This window comes from Apostichopus japonicus, chromosome 3 (assembly GCF_037975245.1).
Source record: "Apostichopus japonicus isolate 1M-3 chromosome 3, ASM3797524v1, whole genome shotgun sequence".
NCBI classification, from domain to species: domain Eukaryota; kingdom Metazoa; phylum Echinodermata; class Holothuroidea; order Aspidochirotida; family Stichopodidae; genus Apostichopus; species Apostichopus japonicus.
The window spans coordinates 10,103,431-10,109,535 of record NC_092563.1 but is presented as its reverse complement, the minus strand read 5'-3'; positions in this window follow the sequence as shown (position 1 = coordinate 10,109,535).

Genomic DNA, 6,105 nt, shown 5'->3' with positions numbered 1-6,105 from the left:
CTGCCAAAAACAAAATTGATGTTATGGCATTGTCATATAACGAAATGGAAAAAATAATAAAAGGACTATTTCAGTAAAACTTCAACATCATAAACTACGGTAATATAGCTGGTCATAAACTACAATATCATAAACTAAGGTATTATAGCTGGTCAGTTGAAAAGCATCAGAGCCGTATATAGAGAGAGTTTGGCCAACCATGTAACCGATTTGGATTGGTCGAGAGGGAAAACGCCCACACAGGGTGGTAAAATAGGTCCACTTGAAAACTTTTTAGCAGGCGACACGCATACTCACAGTGTATAGACTATCGTTTGTGTACACGAAAAAAGTACGAAATTATGAAAGAAATGGTGCTGGGGATGCTGCAATCGGTCAGAACATGGATATTGTTGTTTGATTTTCCGACTGACCATAAAAGAAGAGGAATTTTTTGGAAGTAGAAAGAACAAGATGGATATCTAATGAAAAAAGTCTGTGTAGCCTAGGCCCATACTAGCCATAGGCCCTAGTGTAATACGAGTAATGTACAAGCAATGCGAGAATTTTACGTTCAGACTGGTTTCTGTAATTACATGCATGGCTATTCTCTCTCGTTTTACGATCCACAAATTCGATTTCATTATGCCAGCTCTTCTATAATCATAGGCATGGCAGTTTCAGTCGCACATATAGTTATCCTAATTCCTAGTTATTGTATGCCTAGGCTATGCCTAGCCTAAAAAAGTATCACTTTTAGTTTAATGTAAAAGGGTGGGCTAGCCTCTAGGCATCACGTAAAGCCCTAATCCTTAGTTAAGCCCGAAGCATAAGTTAAGCCTGGGCTTAGACCTGGAACATTCTTGCTATTACTACAACTGTTATAGCACATTACATATGGCACAGTATAAGGCCCAATTAAACTAGGTCTATGGAAAACAAAGTAGCCTAGGCCTAAACTAGTTAGGCTAGGTCTATACTCATTGGCAACTTGTGGGTTGTGTACACATACAGGCCTAATTATATAGACCCTTTTAGTATGCCATAAACAAGTGCCCAAATGGTTAAATGATCTTGGTTTGTGTTAATTGTCAGCATTGGCCTAGCCTTTTTAGGCTAACATGAATTCAGCCTAATTTTTTCTTCTTCAAAAGTATAGCCTAGGCCTTGGTTTAATTTGGATGCAGTCAACTATCATTTATCAAAGTTGCATCAGTACCTCCTTATTCCCTTAATTGACACCCACATTGACGATTGAAGTTAAAAAAAATCTTTTTAAATTATCTTTAGACAGTAAATTTTAACTCCCTGAATTTCAGGACTTTTTTTACAAATCAAAGGTGACATGTGCTCTGAAGAAAAACTCCTAACATAAAAAGCCACAGTTAGCAGACTGTAATAAAGACAAACCTGGTGAGTGACTACTAGACTGAAATCCAGTTCCTGCAACCACAGCAATAAAGTCTTTGTTTTAATCAATGCACTTGTGTGTTTGAAACTTTCAAATGGACACTCAATGGCAGTTGGTTAAGATATAAGGTTTTACCTTCATCATGGAGAGTTGAAGGGAATCTGCCTCATCATCTGAATAATGGACTCAAGGATAGCAACAAATCATGATTGGATAATGATTTTGAGCAAGTAAATATCTGGCAATTTGAAAGTTTGTATTATTTTTTTACATATTATTTAAGCTGTTTAGCTCACACACAAGCAAATGATCAAGTGACAACAACCGATGCAGTATATTTAAAGGTATTGAAGACATGCCCTAAACCGCATGCCGCGCTCTGAAAAAGTTTACTTTCCGTTGCTTGCAAGTGAAGTTTTTTTTGTGTCACTACAAAATGCAGACAGTAATGAAACCTGATACCTTGTTATCTTTTATTTAGACCTGAGATGTCCACGCTGCTATGTGCACTGTGTTGTGGGTATTGACTGTGATGTTTGTATTGACTGTACACTAATGTCTATTTACAGATGGTAGCAAGCTGTGTGTGTATTTTCTGGGATCAATGGTGGTGTCTAACACTTCTGTTACACCGCATTCGAAACTAGGTCAGATAACCGGCATGAGACGTTTCTTTGTGCGAGAGTCTCCACACCCTTTAAGGAGAAGTATTTATATCCCATTAATAGAGAAAGAATTATGTTTCAATTGGTAGCATGCAACTTAAAATTTTGCAAACATTAGATACAATCAAACAATAACAAGGTTCATTTACAAGGTAATCTACTGCCCTTTATTTCACATTAGTCTGTCACATCAGAAGGTCACAGCTTTCAATAATTATTCAAACAAATTCCCTTGATGGGTGCTTCGTTAGATTCCTGCAATTTTCAAGTTTACCAATGTAATAAGTTCTGAATGTGGCAATGTGGAGAAGCTTTGGGATAATCTGTGGATAAGACTGCCAGACTATCAACAAGATTCCACATCCATGCCACTCCAACTGCTTCCTTCACCTCCTTGCAGATGTACCACATGTCCAAAAAAAAGTCAGCATTGGTTAATGTAATTAAAATCTGGCTTCCTCCTGAGCTGGCAAATACACATGAATTGCCAAGTACAGAGGTCAGTGTGAAACCACTGAAAGATCTTCTCAGCTTTCAAGAAAACAAAGACTTGAAGCCAAATTGACAGAGGCCACACTGACACCATTCCACTCTCATAAGATGAAGGTATCACACACACTTCATTTTGCTTCTGCGATGCAGTGCCTGGTAGACTGTGAGGGTCACCCAATGGATGTTTTAACAACTGCCTGGTTTATAGAGCTCTGCAACAGATAATTCATCCTAATGTCTAGTTGTCATCCTGTCATGGCCTTGAGCAAGTTGAACCCACTTCAACACAAAGCAGCTATTGAATTCTTGTCTAGGTAGTGTCAAATCCACATCACCATCATTGCTGGTTCCAGCTACGCTGACCATGATAAAAGAGTACAATGAGGGTTTTTTAATTCACCCAACAGAGCTTGCATTCCAGTACCTTTGGGCAGCTGAAAAGATATTCAGAAATTGTTATATATGAGTGTGTTTGTATGCATGCATATGTGTGATTTTCTTGCTTTACAGAACAGCTCCATTTTGATAAGCTATGTAACATGGAAACCTGCCAATCATATGTTTGAAATAGGACAGGCTGAAACGATTCTTAAATGGAAAGCTTAACGACTTCTTGCATTTTTATACATCACTGTTCAGGTAAGGCCAGTAAGGGCAGTATGAAAAATAAGTAACAATTAATAATTATCATTATGGCCATTTGCTGTCTGCATAATAACAAACTGAATGATGTCATCAGCCCTGTGCTCAGTTGACAACACTGACAAGTAGGCACACTATGTCAGTGTGATCCATGAAACCTTATTAAGGACATGACCTTATAGTATATATGTTAATGGAAAATACATAAGCTACAACATACACCAGTCTTCAGTTGTTGCAGGTTTTTTTTTCTCGACAGACCCATTCAATCTGTTGCACCTACTATAGCCTAGTACTACATTCCTGAGAAATTAACACCACAATATCAGTCTTAGGTTTGCCCACAGACTCCCAACTATTGCTAACTCCTACACTCAAGTATATAGTTTAGTTTAGTAGAAAAAAAGACCAGGAGAGACATGCAAGTCCCCATTAAGGACCCTAAGGCTATATGAGAGGAATAAAACCGAGGCCATCAAATGTCATACCCAATTACAATGCTTAATGTACTCATCCAAAGTATTCTTAAACCCATTCACACTACTTGCAATTCAACCTTCTCAGGCGAACCATTCCATCCATTCACAACCCTTGTATAAGTTGTATTAGACTTTAGAGAAAAAGTTATGCTGAATATTAATCCTACTATGTAACTTCTGGAGTTTAATACAATGACCTCTGGTACAACTACTTTTTGGCAAACCTGAAAAGATCAGTGAAGCATAAATTGTCATTTTATGTGTAGGCCTACTTAATTTAATTGAAGGATCTATTAATGTAGGCCTGATGCTATAGTTGTGCGTCTGTAATCTAGCCTAGCCAGGACTGTGATGTGTGCTTTTCGTTTGTATGACTAAAGTAGGACTAGTAGTATGAGGCGTAAAATAAAACAAGTGTAATGACAGGTTTTCAGCTAGTTTTCTATGCATTTCAGGTGTGAAGATAAACGTAAATGTCATTAACTAACGCATACTCTAATTCATTACCTGATATCCATTTTGTTCCTCGCATGCCTGTCAAAATCTGACATTCTGAGTCGCTTCGTTTGTTCGCAACGAGCACAGTGTGCAAAGCTGCTATATATTGTGTGTGGTGTTTTTCGTGTTTCGCGCAACTGGTAACGACAACTGGACCTATTTTGATGCCCATGGTTTGCGTGTGACGTCACAAATCGCCAGTTGGCCAAACTCTCTCTATATACGGCTCTGAAAAGCATCTGTAAACAGCGCCCGCATTCGTTCTCGGATATAGGGTCAAATCATATCCACAGCGCCGTTTGAAGAAGACTGTATAATTATAACTATTTCAAGAAGAAGAATATTGCAACCTCTTATAACGGCTATTATAAAACTTGGTTGAAGGAAATGACAAATAGCAGATATTTCCGATATCAGGTATATCGAAACCGAACACTACACACATAGGCGTAGGTCCCGTAGGTGGCGGGCTGCAGCCCCCCCCCCCCTCCTTCCCGCAACCAAATTTTTCCCATTTTTTTCGGGCACCTACTGAAAGAAAAATAAATAGCAATGAATAGCTTAAAAATGATCTCCTTGGTAATTAAAATAAAGTTGTAAGCTTGGCCGACATTACTACTGTAAAAGAGAGTTTTGACATAAATGGATCTGTATGGTTTTTCTCCATCTACATAAGACATTTGGTTGTTTACATTAGCATCCGGCGGTATACTGTGCAACTTTCACGGATCTTAAGGCACACGATGCCATGCAATGTAATGACCGATGCTTGCTTATATGATATTGGCATCGATATGTTGAACGCGCGCTTCGCGCGCGAAAAATTTTGGCCTTTTTTTCGGGCAAGTCGTTACAGCCCTAAATCCAATTTGGCTCCTACGCCTTTGACTACACACATAGACAGTTTTTGAGGCTGTTCATCATGGAACATGCATCTCAATGCTCACTGATATGATGTTATATCTGCTCTTTGCTTTACAATTTCGAACAGGCGTGTAGCGAGTAATTGCCAAGGGAGGGGCGAAGCCTGTAGGCAAACTATCTAAGCGAAGCGCCACCATGAGTTGGCGCGAAGCGTACAAGAAAAATTTTGGCCGAAAATGCCTCCCAGATCGCTGGAAATGACACTTCCCAGGCCTTGTAAGTTGCATCTAAGCATTGTCTATTTTGAAATTACTAGCGATGTCGTAAAGAAAATTTGCTCGGGGGGCGGGGCGGTCGCCCCCTTCCCAAAATGCGTCATGTTCCCCGACGACTCGGTCGAGTTCAAGACCAGCCACAGTTGCATGGTTACATATAGCGCAATTGTAAAATTACTTAAGGCGTCCATACACACACACGCGTTATGATAGACCATATATAGTATTTATATAGATACATTAGTGAGAGAGGAAAAATGGAAACGTCAAAAATGGAGTTGTCGGTGTAAGGGGTAGGGTGAGGCGCACACCCCCTCCGTAATCCTTGATCTGTCACTGGCTACCCTGTGTATATAATTGGGATCAGCACTTTAACTATGACTGTTCCTCTTTCTCTTCCCGATGTCTTGGTTATCTTCTACTCCCTCCTTTTCTCCTTTTTCTCTCTTTCTTCTTTTTCTTTTCCCTTCCTTTCTCTCATTCCTCCTCTTTTTCCCCCCTCCTTTTCCCTTTTTTCTTCTCTTTTTTTCTCTCCTCTTTTCCTTACCCGGGGGGCGCGCGCCCCCAAAGCCCCCCCTGGATACGCACCTGTAATGTTATTAAGGGACTCGCGAGAGAGAGGTACTGGGGTATCTCGATGCCGTATTTTACGCTTCTTCAGGAGACGTCTCCAACGGGCGATAAAGGAAAACACTGACAGTTCTCACAAAAACAAGTTGACAAGATAGGATTTGATTAGTGATTCGTTATAATTTCTTCTCTGTTGATTTTCTTCTCTAATTAAAGGGTCTATATAGAAT